Consider the following 20,104-nt stretch of genomic DNA (forward strand, 5'->3'; position numbering starts at 1 on the left):
ATAGAGAGCATACATGTGTAATCGATTCTGTGGGCAAGTTGGCCCACTGCCCTGCTGAGCAAAGTGTGCCTCTGTCCGTGGAGTATGCGTGTTACCTCTTGTACAGCTCAGATTTCTCCTCCGTGTTGACTTTTGTCCTCCTGAGGCCACCTCTCAGGAATTTGGAGTTGTGAAAGTAAATTCTTAGAAGTGCTTCAGAATGCTGGGCTCTATTTCCAAACAGGTGCAGGGGCATTTTTCTGCAGAAGCAGTCGGATATGTCCACACCGTTTGGGTGGTCAAGGGAAGCCAAGATAGTAGTTTGTTTAGGAAACTCGGCCATGACCAGATGGTCTGCTTTTAGAACTTCCTAGTTTATTTAGTGTTTTGGACCCTTTCCACCTCAGGAAATATGGCAGATTTCACATTGGTGACTTATTACCGAGGTTTTACACCAGCTTGACTTACTTTCAACATGTCTTCACCTTAGAAATTCTGGCACTTTCTGTTTCTACTAAAGCAGCTACTGAAGTAATCTTTTCCAGACCATCTTACTTTCTCTGTAAACCTTTGCATAGCGATGTGATGAACCCTAGAGTGCACATTCAGCAGACACGGTGGGATTTGTTTAACCACCTAGCAGTTCCTTTCTTCACATGCAAAACTTGGAGCACAGAGAGAAATTCTCTGGGCATTTCCTCTTGTTGGGGAGTGTTCCTAGAGGGTAAAGTCCACAGCCTGTGGGACCTCGTGGCAGGGAGAAGATAGGAGGCCGTAACATAAGGTAATGTAACTGACATCCATTGCGGGGCTCTTGTTTTTAAGGGAACGTGGCAACCTGTGCATGGCTCGTCCCACGAGGAGATGACTTTAGTCACGGCGATGCCTAAGAATCAAGTAAGTCTCTTTCGTGCCATCGAGTTGCCCTTGAGGAGCTGGCTTCAGGCTTTGGAAAGTGTAGGGGCACTTGTACTCTTTCTTTAAGCCCAAGTGAGCGTGACTCAGTTTGGAGACACACTGGTCGGTGGAGGCCTCCCTTGCCCTCCCTGGCCCTCTTTCTTTGCCTGCAACTACTGCGGTCGGTCGCACGGCCCTCTGTGCTATCAGAGGAGGGAGGGAGGCGGGGTTGAGACTGAGGCGTGTTTCGAACCCATGTCAGTGGTCTTCAGGTGGGCGGACTCTCTGCCCCTTGTCCTTTTAGTAAGAGCAGCAGCTCAGCTGTCCCGACTCCAGTCCCAGCCCCTATTGTGTTTCTGTCTCCGGCTGGCCCAGATCTGGGCCAAGGCAAGAATCTGGCCGGGCAGCTTCTGGAGGGAGTGACTGTAGAGCACTGCACCATGAGTCCAAGATTTGAAACTGTGATTACAGCATCTTCCTCTGCTTGGGTTCCCCTCTGAGGAGAGCAGAGCCGTTCACCTCTGTAAATTCAGCAAGTCCGTAGAGGCTTAGGGCTAGGTGGGTGGGTACGGACAGTAATCCATAATGACTGGTTAGCACAGTCACCCTCAGGAACTGTTGTGGGAGCCCCGGCCGCTCTCCCCAGCTCCACTCTGTTCCCCTGCTCTGTCCTCTACAGTGCTGCCAGAACTTTCTGGAAGATAGTCTGACCATCACTGCCCTAGTAGCCCTCGGGGCCCCCTCCTGTTAGACCTCACCCTCACTTCATAGCCTTGTTTTCTGCCTCTCTCATTTACCCTGGCTTTAGTCCCACAACTCCTGGAACAGATGTCCACACTGGGGACGTGCCATTCCTTCTAGAAGCTTCCTTCCCTTCTCCAGGCAGAGTCGACACCTCCTCCTCCTCTACACTCCCATAGCGCTTTATTTGGACGCCAGGTACATGACTGGCTGAGTTAAGATTTGTTTGCTTGTTTGTCTCACTCCCTCGCTGTGGGAGCCTTGAGGGCAAGGACCCATCATCCAGCCTCCCTGTCTGAGCCAGGCAGCACCATCCTGGAGACACAGTATTAGGCACGTGGCAGGTGGTCAGCAGCTGTTTGTTGATTGAGGGAGTTCAAACCCCAAGATTTCTTCAGGGCTTTGTGGTTCATGAAGCTTTATGTCAGTGTCTTGTGGGAACCTCACTCCCTGGGATGGGTAGTCCTATCATCCTCACTTATTTTATAGACATGGAGACTGAGGTCTAGGCAGTCAGCTAACCTGCCCCCCGGCGGCAGCTCCTAAGGACCAGGACACATGTCTCCTATGGCCATGCTAGTCTGGTTTCTTTAATACTGAATTTTATAATTAGAGAGAACCCAAGAGATGATTTGGCACAAACCCCTTATTACCAGATAGGGAAACTGAGGCCTGGCCTGAAGATACTTTCTCAAGGTTACTTGCCTAATTGGTGCCAAATGGAGAATTGGGACGTGGACCCTGGACTTCCAGTCTAGCATCCTTCCTCTCCTCCTCCTTCCTCCTCTGCCTCCCTTCTTTATATAGACATCAGAAAACATTTTGGTACCATCATTCTGCATTTACAAGAGGGTGAAGGACTTACAGAATGCCCTGAGTCAGAGGGAACATAGAGATGAATAGAACTGGCCCTGCCTCTAGGAGCTTCCCTGGAGGTGTGAGACCAGGGCAGGTCCTGGTGGAGGGGTGGGTGAGTGGAGTGAAGAACGGAGGGGTGGGGAGAGCATCAGTGCCCAACCCAGGGCTGGAGCAGGGTGGAGGTCCCCATGGAGGGGCAGCAGGCAGTTGGGTCTTGTATTTAGAGGCTGGCCTGGTGGGCACCAACGATCTGCAGGAGGGGAGATCCTGAAGAGCAGGCTAGGAAGGGGTTGGCTAGACCTGGGGAAAAGCTACTGCAAGAATTCTGATTCTTAGTGTCGGGGCAAAGAGGTCCTGATAAGTCCATCTGCTATGACCTGAGAATCCTTCCTCTTTCCTGGAGAAACACCGAATACAGAATGTGTCCACAGAGGAGGGTCAGGCAATGGGCAATGTGTCCCATCATTGTCTAGAATGTATATGGGGAGGGATGTGTGTGCTGGCTCACCCCTGTTGTGCTCCCATGGAGTTTTGTTTTGTTTCTGATTGACCACAATTCCAGCTGGTCTTTTCCTGTCTCTCAGTCACAAGGCTTTGCTGGGTCTTTCATTCACCCAGGCTTGATACAGGGCCAGGCAGGTCCTGGTTACTCTGTTTTCACTCTGTCCCTTCTTGCACATTCTGGGGCTTACAGACAGGACGACTGGGACTGACCACAGGCTTCATCTCTAGTAGCAGGTTGAAACATAAGCTTTGCCCAAATTACAGGGAATGTGATGTTTCCCAAATATGTACCTTGGATTATTTTCTGAAGATGACCAGGTTATAAACTTCTCGAGGGCAGGAGAAGCATGCAGTGTTTTATCATTGTTGTTTACACCTTAGGTTTACCTTGCACTCTACATTTTATGAAGACTGTTTCATCTTTATAATAAGCGGGCGGATTCCTCCCATTTCACAGATGAGAAAATTAACTTCAATTTTTACCCTGCCCAGGGTTGTATAGCCACCTAAGGGCTGAGCTGGGACACAGCCCAGGCCTCCTGTTTATAAATTCCATGATCTTTAGACTCTGCTAAGCTCCAGCCATATGTAAATCCTTGGAGGGCATAGGACTTAAGAGGAGCTCAATCAATATTTGTCGAATGAGTGAACTTTGGCTATTTGGAGGGGGGGCAGGTGGGAGGCACTCTTAACCATAAATGGATCCTCTTTGGCAGCAAAGGGAACACTACCCCGTGAAGTATTTGCATTTCTTGCCATGATAAGGAGCTGGTAAGTTCTCTTCTCACCCAGCCTCACCTCCGGGAACTGGGTCATGCACACTGAATAATTAATTCCTTGAATCTTTTACTCTGAGTTTCCCTCTCCTGATGCTGAGGTGATCATTGGTCTTCGAAAAGTTCTTGGCAGAGGCAGATCCTACTGTTTGTTGTCAGAAACATTCGGATGACCCATCTGATTGCTCATGATGACTATTCTTGGCCTTATCAGGTCAGGCTTCCAGTGAGTTAGTTCAGTCTACCACTTCTCCCCACCAGCCTCCTTTAGGCCAAGGAAGAGGGATCCTTGTGATTATCTTAGATATTCAGGGTTCTGTAGGGACAGGAAGGCCCACCCCTCCCTTCTCACTGACCTCTGAACTCCTCAAGATTTTGCGGCGAGGGCTGGGAAAAGAACAATTAGACATGTCAGCTTGGGAAGGAACCCATGGGGTCAGGGAGACTGTTATCAAAATATCTTCCGGGCCTGCTCTTCCCCTAAGTGGCACGTGGGTCATGTTTCTTAGAGTCTGCAGGGGATCCAGCTGGCCTCATCAGAGTAACCTAACTAGGTCTCGAGGTCAACAGAGCAGAGTGGGAAAAAGTGAGCTAAGGCCAAAGACCCACATTCTAGTATCAATTGTGCACAGCGTAGCTGCATGGCTTTGGGCCACTCACAGAACTTCACCTGCCTTCCGGTTTCTCATCAAGGAGATAAGGGAGGTGTAAAGGGTTAGGTAGCATCCAGGGAGCTTCCTAAAATTCTGTGACTTTTCAGTGCTCTCTCTGTCATCGTGACTCGCACCGCCTTCTTCTCCAGGTCACCCCCTCCTCAGGTAGCTGGAGCTTGCTTCTGTTGGCCCTTTTCTCCTGGCCTTTGTAGCCTTGCCACCTCTCTCTCCCCTGCCCAAGCCTGGGACATGCCAGAGTACAGATAAGAACTGCCTGTTGCAGCCCTAGCCTCTTGCCAAGCTGCATGGGGAAAGTCTAATGTTTTGCTAGAGTTGGGAACCTACGGGGTGTAGGTGGCATTGGAGGGGGGTGAGGAAAATCTTTGAGTGAGAAGAAGCCAACCCAGGTGACCAGAGGTTGTTGGGATAGCCACACTCTCAGTGCCACAAGTTTTCTGGAGTTGAGTTGTTGAGTTGTTTGACCAGAGAGAGTGGATATGTTCTGAAGAATATGGCCCCAAGCATCTCCTCTTCTTGCCCGGCCAGGCTCTGCGCTCAGGAGTGAGCAGACACTCTGGAGCAGTAAAGGTCATGGTGTTGGTAGAATTCTGCTCCGTGGGAGCCATGAGATGTCTCAGACGAATAACTAACACAGAAAGGGGAAGGGCTGAGAAAGGTGGGTTTGTCTCTAAGATCAATGATCGTAGGGTGTCAAAGCCGGGAAGGATCTACAGATCATCGAATCTGATTCTTCGGTTTTATGGGTAAAGAAACTGAGGCCCAGAGACATAAACGAGGCCCATGAAGCAAGCTAGGGGTAGAACTGAGATGAAGGCCAGGTCTCCTGATTCCCAGCCTCAGGAAGCCAAAACATCCCCCGAAGTGGCTTCTCCCCGAGAGTCATGTTGCCTCCTCGCGTGGGTCCAGCTTGCACACTTCCCACGTCTCTCTGTGACCCTGAGCGTGATTGTCTCACGTGTTAGCAGGGCCCCCCTGCTGCCACCTCATTGTTTATCGGGGCTAATAAAACCCGGGTGCAGCCGCACGGAGAGGTGGAGGCGTCTCCTCATGCGCAGGCTGTTGGGCTTGAGCTTCGTGACCTACCACGACTGGGTCGGCATTCTTCTGTTTTATGGTGTGTCTTGGGGTGAAAGGTTAACCGAAGACGGGAAATGAAGGCTCTGAGTGGCCCCTTGTGGGTCTGTCATTCAGATAAAAATCACCTTTGTTGCTAAACTAAGGGTGTGGGTTGAGTGCAGCCTGTGCCCTCTCTTACCCCGAGAGAGGCCACTTTGGGTGGGAGGCTGGCCACCTTATCGCGGTGATAATGGCACGTGAACCAGGGCGGGAGCCATTCACTTTTTTAAAAAATAGGACTCAATTTGGCTTAGCTTTTCCTACTGAGCTCCAGGAAATGAGCAGGTATTAGGTGACACCTATGACCTTGTCAGTCCCTCATAGCAGCCCTCAGAGAGGTGACGTGGTTCCTGATTGTGTGAGAAGGAAACTGAGCCAGATACAGGTGAATTAACTCACAGGGGCCAGGGCTCAGAGGCGGGGTGTCTGACTCCATGGTCTTTTCGCACTCCACATTTCACATGGCCTCTTTCTCAGCACCGAGAAGGGTAGGCTGGAGCTAAGCAGGCCGGGCATTGATTGGGGCATGAAACATTTATTATGCGACTTCTGAGTGTCAGATCCTGGGCTGGGTTGTGGGGACGCAGGGGTGAGTAAGCCCTAATCCCTTTATTCCTGGGAGATTGTGCCCTGGGCTGGCAGCTGGGCAGATGCGTATGAAGTGACAGCTACTGTCCTAAGCACTGTCATAAACACATCAAATGCTCTGGAAGCTCTGAAAAGAGAGCCTCACACAGGGAACACTGCACCAAGCAGGTGCTGGGGGACTTGGGTTTTGAAGGACAAAGAGGAGATTACCAGGCAGATAAAAATGCAGAAGGTTTCCGAGTAAAAGGTGTGGTGGTATGAAGGGTCTCCATTCGGTACTTGTGAGTAAGGGAGAGTTGTGTGCCTGTTTTCTTCTCAGCTGAGGGTGAAGGGAGTGGGCATTTAGTTGAGAGATAAACTGGGGGAGGAGGAGGGGTTTGGCACCAGACTTGCTAATTATGTGAGCGTCGTTGAAATAAACATCCCTAGGGACCAGCAAAGATTCTCCAGATATGAATTCTCCAGGCACGTGAAGTACCTTTCCCTGTAGAAACGTGCACGGAGCTTGTTTTCAGACGGCGTGTGTCCATTCTGTGTCTTGTGTCTCACGCAGCGGCGGAGTGTTTATGGATGGGGCGAAGGCATCCGAGTGGGACCCGCCACCCTAGCAGCTCATGTTCAAAATGTCTCTGATTCCTCTTGCCAAATAAGCTGATAACAAACACCCTTGTGAGTTCATGTGCAGACTGTCTCTCCAGGGACCGTTTTTGCATTCCAGACAGGGCCACACAATCATTCCGCAGGAGCTGGGCTGTGGGGTGAGAAGGCTACTTAAAAATAAAGACCAATGAAAAGATATAGCTGTTTTTAAGGATGATATTTACGAGACACAAGGATCCAGGAAGTGGATGACTTGCCGTGAGAGAGAGCCAGAATCTTTAAAAATATCAGCTCTGTAGAGCGGGAAGAGTCATGGGGGAGAGAGAGCCCTTCAGGAATCCTAGACTCTCTCCTTGTAGATGAGTTCTCACCGAGATCTGCCCCAGGAAATCCATTTGGGAAGCAGAGTTTTGAGCCTGACTTGTCCTGCCCTGGGAGGAGGCGCGTGAACTTGGAGCCAAAGGCTTCTAGGTCCCACATCACAGTCTCTTTCGTGGCCCTTGGGTTTTGCTTTATTTTTATGAAGAAAGAGAGAAGATCCTTTCAGACAGTTGTTGCTTATTTTAGTGAATATGTTTTTCAGAACGTAGACCAAACACCAAGAGAGGAGTCCAGCATCTTCATTCAGCCAGCCCAGATTTCTTACGTTGGGATGGTGGGCCACTCTCTCTCAAATCTCCACAGAATATTCATCAGCGCGGTCCCACCTATAGTCTTCTCCCCTGCACTGCTGTCTGTTGGGCTGCGGGTCAGTGAGGGGCACTTTGACCACCGAATGGGGAGTGATCAGTGTAGGCTCTGGTGCTGGAGCGCTTATCCCAGCACCTCTGAGCTCACAGGAACGCGGCCTTTGCGTGTCACTGGGAGCACGGGTCATCCGTGTCCTCAGAGCTGTGCTGTCTGCCCACACAGGTCCACGTTGCCCTCAGCACCAGCCTCGTGGCTGCCAGCGATGGCACAGCACAACCTGGCAAGCCGGTAATCTCCTCAGAGGTCAGCTCAGCGGCTGGGTGTCTCTTAGGGGCTGGTTCTGCCCTGTCTTATTGGAGACGCCTTTCTGTATTTACTATCTGGAAACTTCATTGGTTTTAAACAGCTTTTGGGGAAATAGTCCCCAGCAGTCATCAGTTTCTCTGCACGGTGAGGAAGTAGACAAAACTCTCTTTCTCTCTGTCTTCTGCTCAGACACATTAACTGCCTCCCGATAACAGTGTATTTGACTTGGACGGAGAACCCCCTCGGTGGGCCCTGCTGAAAGGAGACACACTTTTTCAGAGCTTCCTCACTCTGTCTGTCTCTGGCTTGTTCACTCCCCCGAGGTCCCATCTGAGAACTTTTCAGCAGTGTTCATTTGCCTGGCACATGGTCATCAGTGTCTGTGGCGAAGATAGGAACAAATAAATAGCCGGCAAGTAAATCCTCCGATTTCCCAGCAGAAGCAAAAGGAAGCGAACAGGCCTCAGACTGAGTTGCCTGAGTGCTTTCCACGATCCAGCCTGCACTCCAGGAAAATTCCCTCTGGTCCTTGGTGCACAGGGATTTACAGATCTCCCCTCCCTGGACTGGGCCTCGAGGGAGGGCCGGATGATCTTTGAGCCACATCCAGAAGGTTCCCTGCTCAAGACGTGAGTCTTGTTTTCAGGGCTTAACACAAATAAACAAACCACAATAACAACAACAAACCGTGGGCCATGCTGGGCCCAGGGAAAGCAGAGTCTGTCCGTTCTGCTGGCTACCCCGGCTTGCCCAGCACGCTCCCACTTGGCTGACTGTCCCACTTAGGAACCTCCTGCGTGTCCCTGTTCCGTCATGCGGCTTCTCGACAGCACAGGGGACTGCATGTTTAAATCACAGAGCTCGGCTTCTCAAGCGTGTTGACATGTGGGTAGGCTTTGAACAGCTGTGGGGCTTTCTGACTCAGGCAGGGCTGAGCTGTCCGTGCAGGGGCGCACACCTGCTCACAAAAGCTGAACGCAGTTTACAGGCCCCTGTATGGAGACCGGGGTGAGGCGTGTGGCCGGCCCGACTGCTAGCTGGGGGGACGGCCTCATGGAAGGAATGGGCAAGCATCTCCCCTTCCCCTGCCCTGGGCACACCCACACCGAGGCCAGCTGGCTGTCGAGGTCCAGGAAGGTATTATTTACGTGGCTAATAACATTCATGATGGTATAAACAACAGAGCAGTCTAATTACATATCAGGGAATTGATTCTGAGATTAAAGGTCTATAATTCAAATGAAAAATTTTGGAAGTCTTTTAAAAGCTAACTCTAAAGTTGGTATGGTATCTGCTGTTCTGTTCCTCCTGAAACAGATTTTTACTGGTAGATGTTCATTTATTCAACAGACGTGTACTGGCTACCTACCAGGTGTGGATACCACACTGACACTGAAATTACAAAGGTAAAAATGAACAGACAACTCGAAAATGGCTGAATTAGTCACAAAGGGGCATGATATAAAAAGTCAAATTATTTGAATCTTTAATGTTGATCGAATGCCAATTGTGTACTTAGAACTGAGCTGGGTACTCTGGCAGATAGGGAAAAACACCAAAAAACAAAAGGCAGTTTGTTTTTTTGTTTTGTTTTTGTTTTATATATTAATTGTCCAGGCAAGATTAATGCACAAAAAAAATGTGTTAGGTTCAAGGCTAAATGATGTGCCAGATAGTCTGGCCTCTGCCCCTCTCCCTGTGTTGTGACTGTCCCCCCACCATCGTGTACTTCCCCACCCATTGCAATTTCTCAGAAGCTGGGGACAGAGCTTGGGGACAGAGCTCACCCACAATGCAGGTTCTCAGTAAATGTAAAGGGTGGAACCGGATGTGGTTAGTGACTCCCAGACCTGGCTTTGGGCCACGTGTTCCCCAGGGAGCTAAAAACATCTTGCCCCTTGGCCCTCAGGCTATAGAAGTTCTGTTGGGGAGCGGGCCCAGGAAGTGGACCCTTCGGGGTGAATCTGCAGTGCGGCCGGGGTTGGTGGCCTCTGGCATGGACTCCAAGAGTGAAAAGAATGCATAGGAAAGGAAGGTCGGTAAGGTGGTGGGGCAGCTGTGGTGCCCGAAAATTCTAGCTCCTCCCTGAAGAGCCAGCTCTGATGCCACTGCTTGGAGCTTTTCTTCTGGCTGCCGGTCATTCCATCCCGTGTCCACATGTCTGGTATCACGGCAACCGTTATCCGTAATTATTATTTAAATTTGATCCCCCCAATAGATGGTGATGTTCCTTTGGGACCCAGCGCATAGTAAGCCTTCCGTTAGTACCATGGGGCCCGCCCTGCTCCCGAGGATGGGTAAGATTGGAGCAGGGGCAGGAGGAGAAGGCCGGAGGCTGGATGTGGGGCACTCCAGGGCCCACCTGCCTGAATCAGCCACGGGAGCTGGAGTGCTAATACCTCTGGGAATCGAGCCTAATAAGGAAATGGGGGTTGCACGAAGGGCCTGGGGAGCCTGTCAAGGGAGTGCAGACGTCCACAGACAGGTGTAGGAAGCCCCAAGGGCTGTGGGAACAGGGTGGAGGCGGTGCTGGCAAGGTGGGAAGTAGAGGCTAGGTAGGAGGCCTCTGCAGTCATTCTGGTGGTGGTGAGACAAAGGGCAGTCACCCTTCAAGCCACCACAGAGCCTGGATTTTGCAGCTGCTCTTGCTTGGATTTTACCCCTAAGCAGTGGTTGTTGGGCTTCTACCGTTGCCAGGCCGTGGGCTGTGCCCGGGGAGCTTGCAGTGCAAGGACACGGGCAGACCTGTGAGTGGAGCAAGTGCAGCAGGACGGAGGAAGCCATCACTGGCACCTCCACAGGGTACGGTGTGGGAAAGGGGTGAAGGGAAGTCCAGCTAAGACTTCAAAGAACAACAGTGCTGTCTGGAAGACTGCCTGGCCAGGCATCATTGTGTTTCATCCTCACGTAGCCCAGTGGGGTCAGGACTATTATTATCCCCATTTTATGGATGGGGGAACTGAGGTTCAAAGAGGTCAGGTAACTCATCCGGGCTCACGCACCTAGGCACTGGTGGGTCATGTTTGTAACAAGTCTGCCTGACTCCAGGGTTCAAACTGGGACCCCTGGTATTCGGCTAGCTTCGATGTTCTGGCCCTGGAGCCTCCTGGGACTTCACCGAGTAAACTCACTCCGTGTGGCCATGCTAGACAGAGCAGCACGGGCCAAGGCAAAGGCAGGAAGAGTCCGGTTTATCAGGAGCTGTCGGTGGCTCAGTAAGTCAAGAGTACAAGGGAAGGGGAAGCATTTGGGGGCAGGTAAGGGGGGAATCATGAGGGTGGTTTCTGTTTTGCTCTGCTAGGACATTCGGACTTGGCCCTGGAGACTGTCGGGGGGCTGCTGAAGGATTTGAAACAGGAACAGAACCTGACCAAGTGTGTGTGTTTGGTGTGAAGGTGTCTTTGGTGGAGCTTGAGAAATAGGCATGTGGGTTGGAGGGAGGTGATCTGGAAGCAGGAAGGGCTTTATGAGGAGATTTTGAGGGTTCAGGTGAGAGCAGAGAGGAAGGCAGGTGGTAGTGGATGGGGCTGTTGGGGAGACAGGAGTGGGTGATGGACGGCCCGGGAGGTGGGCAAGAGGGGCAGGGAAGGGGGGACTCTAATGGTTTGGCCTGAGGGTCTGGACGTAGATGGTGCTGTTCACTGAGTTTGAGGGTGCAGGGGAAGGACAGGGGAGGTAAACTGACCACACCGGAGGTCTCTTTACGAGAGTCACTGCAGTTGACTCACGGGCTTACGAGCTTATGGGCCCAGCATGCCACAGAGCCCATGGAGGGATAGCTTGATGGGTCACCAGGACATAGATACTGAGTGAACTACAGGAGTGTCAAGGTCCTTGAGGGTGAGAGGAGAGTGAAGATCAGAACCTTGGGACGCATCAAAATCTCAGGGGCATTTAGAGAGAGAGGAGTCTGCAAAGACTGAAAATGGGAGTGACAGTGAGCAAGATAGGGTCCCAGATGTGATGATGGGATTGGTGTGACAACCTTGGGTGTGAGGCCTGGACCAGACTCTGTGTGAGTGGGAACCAGACGGTGGTGGATGGATGGAAGGGGAGGTGGAGGTGAGGGAGTGGACATTGCCAGGCAACCTAGCCTGGGAAAGGAAGGAGGGAGAGTGCCATTTTGTTTCCTCCAGTGAAAGCGATATAGACCTAACTATGATTGAGTTTGTGCACATTTTTGGGACTGACTTCATGTTGACAAATTTACACAACAACAACAACAACAACAAAATCGCAAAGCTTTTGTCAGGCAATGGTAAAAACTAGCGTTTTTTTTGGCTTGACAAATGCGGTCACTTGGCACAACTCTTTAAAATCTGGGGCCTTTGGAAGACAGACTCTGTGGGACACTGCTGGGCTGCGAGCTTCTCGGGGCCGGGACTTCTCTGTGTCGTCCCAGACTTCTGGTCGAGGAGCTGTGTGCAGAGCAAGCAGGCATTATTGAGAAATCCTTTTCATGTTCATTTTGCTAGGATTTCTGGCTCCTCCCCAGCATGCATGTCTGTCGTCCAGACCAGTTACTGGGGTCCAGGTCCCTGAGAGCTAATGTCGGCGTGTCAGGGGATGCGATGCCATCCAGATACAAAGGTTCGTCTGGGGAGTGGGCTTAAGGACGCGCCAGGCAAGGACTCGGCGGGAAATGCGGGTTTAGCTCTCCCGTCCCGCATACGTTAGAGTAAAAGGACTGAGCTACCTTTTCCATTTGTGTGAAAATGCACCAATTTCTGCCTTGGTTCGGCTTGGGCTGCCTTGAGCTTGAGGTGGTGGGATTCATCCCCCTGCAGATGCCGGAATAACGCTTAGCACATCCATGAGCGTGCACCGTGAGGCTCCTCATTTAAATTTCACAGAGACTCCATTGTTTGTTCAAGGGAGGGCTCGGTGGCCCAGAGTCCGTGAAGTTTCCGCCACACCACATCAGCTTCCAGGGGCTCAGGAGCTGAGGGCTGGGGGGCGTGGGGGCGGGGGAGGGCATTGAAACCAAGGAAATGACTAGCGTCTCTGTCCTGTTCTCCTGTCCAAGGCCATTCTCATTTAGCGAAGAGCTGTGGATTTTACAAACGGTATAGATGTGTGTGTGTGGTGGGGGGTGGGGTGGGGGCTTAAATGGAGGGGTGGGCAGGCTTATTCTGAGGGTCAAGCGACTTTTCCAGGATATTGAGGTCCTAATGAAAAGTAAGCTATAAAATGGCGGAACTGGTTGTTTTGAAAGTTGACCGCAACAGTGCTGGTAGTGAGAGATCCCTCTCACGTATCACTGGGAGAGAAAGCTTTCTACACAGGACAAATTCGACACACCTACCACACTGTGATTTCCCTCCTGCCTCATTGAAGGGGATGCTTCCTGCCCAGCAGAAAACCCCTCGATTCTCGGTGACGTCCTGCACTGACGCTCATGTCTTACGTGTGCGAAGTCCAGATGTTCCTGGTCACAGAGGGCTTTCCCACGGGTGGGCACTTGGGGAATCTGGCTCCTCTCTTCTCATGGCTGGGTCGTCTTCCAGCTATGGTTTCCAGGGCTGCCGTGCTCCAGGGGAAGTGAAAGAGCATGGAGGGTCCCCAGGGGAGGTTCTTACGGGGCGTTCCCAGAATGTGTGCGTCGCTTCTGCTCCCAGCGCATTACCTAGAACGGGTCATGGCGGCTCACAGCAGCAGGGAAGGGCCCGGGGGGAAGGAGCAAGGCGTCTAGCGACAGCTAGCCTGTCTCTGCCGTGCCCACCAAAGCCCAAAAGTTAGCGTCAGCTGGATTTCTGTCGGCATATTCGCCACTGGGAGTGCCTCAGTCTGACGGTGCTTCGAGATCTCATGACCCAGACCTGGGCATTCTGGGGTTCGACGGAAGAAGAGGCGTCCCGGGCCTAGACCGGAGACCATGTCTCTGCTGTGGTACACAGGGCAGTGCTTCCGTACCTTTTGGCTCCGTCCACTTCGTGTGGGAGCACTACAGGTATAGCGGTTAAGGACGTGGGTCCTGAACTCTGGCTGCGGGGCTGCGTCACAGCTTCACCACTTCTAGGCGCGTGACCTCGGGCTGTTGGCTAACTTTCCTAATTCTCTGAAAAATGGGATAACAATAGTGTCTAACAATGCCTGGCTTCGTTACAATGATTAACTTTTTAAAACATATGAAGCGTGTAACACATTGCCCAAGACTTTGTAGATGCTCATTTAGTGAGAACAGTTCTTCCGTTCCCAAGGATCGGGTATCCATTCATTCATTTAGCACATACCGTATACAGAGGGTCTCGTGCTAGGAACTCGGAGTAGGGAAGTACAAAATTCACAGAGGAACTTGCTATAATCGAGGCAAGTACAGGATGCCGTGGGAGGGATCCGACCCACTTGGGGCTAGGGAGCTAGGGTGTCTGGAGGAGAGGGGCCTTGGAGGAGGACTAGGAGTTAGGAGGGTGAGTATTTGCTCGCATGCCCTGCTTAAGAGTACCAAGTATGCTGTGTGATATATCGCACTTAATGTTTTTTGAAATGGGGAAGCTTCTTCAAAAGGATCCTTACCCAGTGTCCCTGAAATTGATGTTAGCCAATGAAAAATACGCCCAGCCCTGACTTTGAGAGACAGAAATCCCATCTAATGACACGGCCATTGTTTCCACTCATTCAAGCGTGATGGCGTGCCCAACAAATCTGAGCTGATCTGGACCTTTCGTTAGGGAGCTTTTAGGGAATCTGTAGGCTGCAGGGAAGAATGTTCCCTGCTTTCACAGAACTGCAGTCTGCTGGCAACACTGCCCGGAATGGTCAGAATGCAGGGGCATTCTCCCCGGGCAATGCATGGTGGGCTCAGGCAGCCAAGACTGGGGAGCCAGGTGTTGGAGGAAATTTCACAGGTGCCGAGTGTATGGGGGGCGGGTATCAGTGGTGGTTGCCTGGGGAAGACAGAACAAGAGAGAAAATTTCAACTCATCAGTACTGAGCTCTTCCATAGGCTTTCTGGAGTCAAACAAGATTTGGAAGGAAGGAGGAGAAAAGCCTAGATGACTTTATTTTAAAAAAAAAAAAAGGTTAAAAGTTATTTCACTGAGCAAGATTTTTTCATTAGCTGAATGATTTATTTTGCTTATTACACTTTAATTCAAAAGTATTTTAGAAAATTAACTTCAATGTTAAATAGGCCACAAATTCTGTACTCTGGCCTTGGACAGCTCCTACTATTAAGCGGCCATGATGGTTGTTTTTTAATGCATTTCATTTTTTTTTTATTTCTGTGGGAAAATATACATAACATAAAACTTACCATTTTAACCATTGTTAATTGTCGAGCCCAGTGGTATTAAGTACACTCGTGATGTTGTCCAGCCATCACCACCGTCCACCTTCAGAACTTTTTCATCTTCTCAAATTCAAAGTCTGTACCCCTCAAACACTAACTCCCCATTCCTCTCTTCCCCCAGCCCCTGGCATCTACTTCTCCACTTTCTGTCTCTGAATCTGCTTATTCTCAGCACCCTCATTAAGTTCTGAGATAGGAAGCCCTCCTGGAAATCAAAATTGAGAGTTCACAGTGTTCCTGGGCACCCTGTGTGTGACTAAGACGATAAGGGGGACACACGCAGAATAGACTAAGTTTTTATTGCTAAGATGAGCCCAGTGTGTGTGTGTTGAGATACATGTAATTTTGTTACCTCCTGGCCCATAACCAGGTATGCAGGTTTCCTCCTTGTGGGTTCATGGGCAAGGCATCCTGCAAGCCCAGCAGGAGATGGGGGCAAAGGTGTGGCTTCTTGGAAAGAGGCCCGAGGTCCAGAGAACAGAGCTGGGGGGCAGGGGGAATGCAGCCTTGGGGCCTCGTCCCTCACCTGCTGGAATGCAAGCCCATTTATCGGGTCAGCGTGGTGCCCTGGCTCTCTCTTTTCTGGAGAAAAATCATGCTGCTGGTGTGGTGGAGGCCTTTGGGCGCTTGCTGGCCTGAGGAAGGTAAGATTCCCAAAGCCTACCTCCTGCTGTCAGGACCATGGGCTAGTCAGGGACCAGAGACTCCTGGACTTGGGATGTGTGTACAGGAGGGGCCTTGTACAAGTCATACACACTCCTGGTAGAACATTTGGGAAGTGCAGAAAATATAAAGCTAAAAGTAAAAGTCATCCGAAAGACCATCTCTCTCTCTCTCTCTCTCTCTCTGTCTCTGTCTCTCTCACACACACACACACACACACACACACACACACACACACACTGTCACATTGTTCATGTTTGGTTTGTTTTTCCTATTCTGTAGATATTGCTTCATGGAGTCAGAATCCTATTGAACCTGAAATTGCATTCTGCTCTCCTCACTCTGCATTAGGGTGTAATAAGCATTTCCCCATGGATTAAATGTCTTTCTAAGTATTATTTTTAAAGGACCGCCTAATACTTTATTATTTGGTTGCACCATAACTTATGAAACCGTGCCCTGTTGTTGACGCGTGTAGACTCTCGGAGCCTGAAAGATCTTCAGAGACTCCAGGACTGGACCATTTTTTGTACACGGTGACTTCAGCAAAGGCAAGCCATACTAGTTCTGTCTATATGGCGCCCATCAGTTGGTGACTAAGTGTGGGTTTTGAAGTGAGCTGGAACGGGGCCCCTTTCACAGCATCCCTTGTTGCTGCCTGTGGGAGTCAAGGTTACTCGGTAGTCTGTCTTTTCTTCTGCCAAACAAGGATGGGTCAATGAGATCAGGGATATAAGTGTCTGGGACAGGTCTGGCACGCTGTCAGCAGCTGAGCCACGCTGCCTTTGGTGTCCTCATGAGGTGGCGTGAGGGGCGGGCCCAGACTCCTCATGCCTAGGCCGGGGTTCTGCCCACCTCAGAGTCTTTGCTTCTCCTGGGAAGTCCTTGAAGAACGGCTTAGTGGTCTAAGCAGAGGTGTGGAGCACTGGCTAGAAATGCTTATTGAAGAATGTTTCAAGTAGGGATGTGTGTACATACATACATAATGCACATGCATACACATACCTGTACATACATGCACACGTGCACGTGTGCGCTCACACACGTACACACAGACACACACAATAGGAAGCACATATGGCCAACTTACTCTTACATGATAGAAAAGCAAGATGGGCGAGTTCTGGAATGACTCCTTGCCCCTGCCCCCCAAGGTCCTTGTTGCAGAGCAGAAACAGAGGAAAGAAGAAGACCACCCCACCCCACAGACTTGTTGTGAGGGCTCCTTAGGATAATGCTGATGGAAGACCCTTGCCTGCTGCAGGCTTCTGGTCACATGGGCCTCTTCCTGGACCCGTGACTGGTCAGTTTAGAGGAATCTGGCTCATTGGAGCGGGGAGGGATCTGCTGCTGGGATTCCAGGAAGAGGTGGATGGAGGTGAGGAAGTGGGAGTGTGTGAGGTCACTTTAAGCCAGACCAATGGCACCAACTCGCTGTTGAAAGAGTAAGGGAAGGGCTGGGGCTGGAAGGGCAGGAGCCCCAGGACCTTCGGCTCTCAGTGGGGAAGCTAGATAGAAGGCAGGGCCTGAGCTCCCCACCAGGGCCAGTGTAGACGGAGGGCAATGTAGATGGAGGACAGTACCTAGCCCCATGTGGCAGGCTAGGAACTTGTTTGGGCTCTCACAATGTGTCTCCTGGATACATTTTCCTGGGCCTTTCCTCGCAGGGCTCCAGATGGCGTGTGTCAGAAAAGTGCACATGTGGGTTCGGCCTGCGTGGAAGGAAGGGCTTTGACTTCCTGTGGACGATCTCTGGGGTTAAAAATCAGGAACAGAAAGAAGCTTGTGGACAGACAGGGTTGATCTCCCTGGGGAGTGACTAAGACGAATTAATCTCATTCAGAGGAGGCAGGGGTGGAGCATGCGTTCCCAGGAGGCAGTGTGCTCTCCATCTGGGGAGGTGAGCAAGGGGAGGCTGGGGACCACTGGCTGGAAGGAGGTGACAAGGGCAAGGGGGCCCTTGCAGTCCCTTCCTGACCCTGGGAGATGCCCCTCTTGGTTCACCTTGGTGGCTGTATGTCCTTGTAGATGGAAAGCCAGGCCTCCTTGGCCGGGTGAGAAAACGAGGCCTGCGGGCATCGCCGTGATCCTGGGCTCCACAGGGATGCAGTAGATGTGGGGGGCATTTCTCTGGCTGCCTCTTGCCTCAGCTCAGGTGTTGGGTCCAGGTTGCTGTGACCGAGGGTCTTCTGTGTGTGAGGCTCAGAGCTGGGGCGTCTAGTTCTTCTGATCACCCTGCGAGTGCTTGGGGGGTAAACAGCCTTGTTTCATTGCTTAGGAAACTGGCCCTGCCTGGAGGCTTATTGGCGGGGTACCTGGGAGATGATAGGTTTGAGTGGGGAGCTTGGCAGTGTCCGTGGCAAGGAGATTTGGATTCTATTGTTTAGTTCTTATTGAATCTGCTTATTTAATTGAAGTGCAAGTTGACATGATGTATTGGTTTCTGGCGTACACCACGCTTGTGCAGTCGCCGTCTGTGGCCATGAAAGTTATTACAGCGTTACTGACTCTGTTCCCTGTGCCGTCGTTTCCATCCCTGTGACTGTCTTTAGAACTGGAAGTATATACCTCCTAGTCCCCTTGTCCTGTGTCACCACCCCCCACCCCAAGGGGTTCATCTTTAGATTACGTTTACCTTGAGACATACCTTGCCTTTGAGCTTTGAGGGTGTGGTTGAGGGCTGAGCGTTTCTCCTGGGCCAAACCGCTGCTTTGTGAGAAGGTTCTGCCTGGTGTCCCTCCGGCCCTCAAGTTTTTACAGAACTCTGTCATTTATCCACCACCTGGTCACCCTGTGTGCTGCCACTTGGCAGGTGACGAGGCCAAGGAAGACAGAAGGCGGGGAGGGGGGGTTCCTAGATGTGAGCTCACTGGAAGCTCTTCGGCCGGGAGTTTCCTTCTGTCATTTGAGAGGTACTTAGGGGCTCTGTGTCAACCTCGAACTTGTCTCCCAGATGCCCTGGACCGAGCCCATTACTCATGTTGTTGCCAGCAACTGGAGGCCCTGAGTTTTTTTAATTTGTAGCAGCCAGGGGCAGGGCAAGGGGGTTGCTTTGTGACTCATAAAGTCACACAGGCAGAACCACAAATAAGGGACTCCAGTTGGCAAAACCAAATTGCTTCAAGGCTATTCTTGGAAACTAAAGCATCACGTCTTGTTTCTTCCCAGAAAACTCAGAAACCTTTCATATTTCTGGGTGGTTTTATTTATATTTCGTATCAAACTCTAAAAAGCAACAGCTGGGTGGTGGTTGACAAGAAAAATTTTAACAAGAGCTACTACCCAGGATCCTCTGATGTAACTTATCCTTGAGTTTCTTTTGGGGAAGGAGAAAGGGTATCCACCAGAAGAATTCCACTCCAGGCTCTGGAAGAAGGGGCTTGGCGCTCAGGACACTTTCAGTTCATGACTGAAACCTCCTTCCTCCCCACTTTATATTTGAGGGAACTGAAATCGCAGAGGTTAAGTGAGTTGTCCAAGGCTACACAACTAGGAAGTGGATTTGAACCCACATCTTCTGAGTTGAAAACCCATGGCTTCTAATTTTAAAGTATAGATAATTCCTTGACCTGGGCAGCTGGTCCCTTCCTTCTGGTTTGAGGACGTTTGGGCCATTTGAGGAATAGTAATTACTGTTGGTAATCATGTAGCTGCCTGTGCTAAACATGTCATGTCTGTGATGGAGTTTATTCCTTACGGCCCTAGGAAGCGCGTGCAATCACCTCATTTTACAGATGAGGAAACAGGCTGAGATACGTTAGGTCACATGCCTCGCTGGTACGTGAGACCAGATTCACACCCTTGTCTGGCCGACTCGAAACACTCTGAGGCTCTTCCGGAGGGAACCTACCCCTCATGGGTGTGAAAGTCATGTTTAAGGTCTTTGACTTCAACTGGAAAGCTGATTTTACAGGTTGAGACCAGACCCTTCAGCCCGGGGAGGCAGGTCTGAGCCTGGTACGAGCTGCTGGGATACAGTCCAAGGCAGCGCTGTCTGCTGTCCTGCCATCTCTCTCCACCACCCCAGCCGCCCCCGTATCTCCCTCCAGATAAGCGCAAGCTCCTGGAGCCCTGGTGCCCAGCCAGCCCCCTCCACATCACCTTTGGCTCTCCACTGGAGCCCTCAGATTAAGTTGTTCATTTTCCTTTTGGGGGAGGAGGGGCGGCAGCTGGAGTTGGAAGGAGACAGGTTCTTCCGGTTCGTAAATGATTCTCTGGGAGTCAGGTTTGGCTTGATACCTCCAAACAGTTCACCATTTTAGACAAGGAGGAGTTGGCGACTTAAAGAATTGATTTACAGAAGTATTTTTCAAACCGGTATGTTCCCCAGATGCAGATGTGCCCCACGTGAGGGATGCAGCACACATTTCCACCTCTGCCAGGTGCCTCCCAGGGCCGGGCTCTGCCATCACACACCTGTC

The 20,104-nt window shown here is 51.1% G+C and overlaps 1 protein-coding gene across 10 annotated transcripts in view; it reads left to right on the plus strand.

The window, feature by feature from the left end:
• Positions 1-20,104, plus strand: part of MICAL2 (microtubule associated monooxygenase, calponin and LIM domain containing 2) — a 210,902-nt gene that overhangs the window by 23,953 nt on the left and 166,845 nt on the right. For all 10 annotated transcript variants that reach the window (XM_087855273.1, XM_087855274.1, XM_087855276.1 and 7 more), the window contains exon 2: positions 805-876. The gene's annotated coding sequence lies outside the window, so the exon portion shown is untranslated. The remainder of the gene's footprint in view (positions 1-804; positions 877-20,104) is intronic.

Source organism: Ursus americanus, chromosome 24, assembly GCF_024610735.1.
Source record: "Ursus americanus isolate L20-20 chromosome 24, mUrsAme1.1.p, whole genome shotgun sequence".
In the NCBI taxonomy this organism is placed as follows: Eukaryota; Metazoa; Chordata; class Mammalia; order Carnivora; family Ursidae; genus Ursus; species Ursus americanus.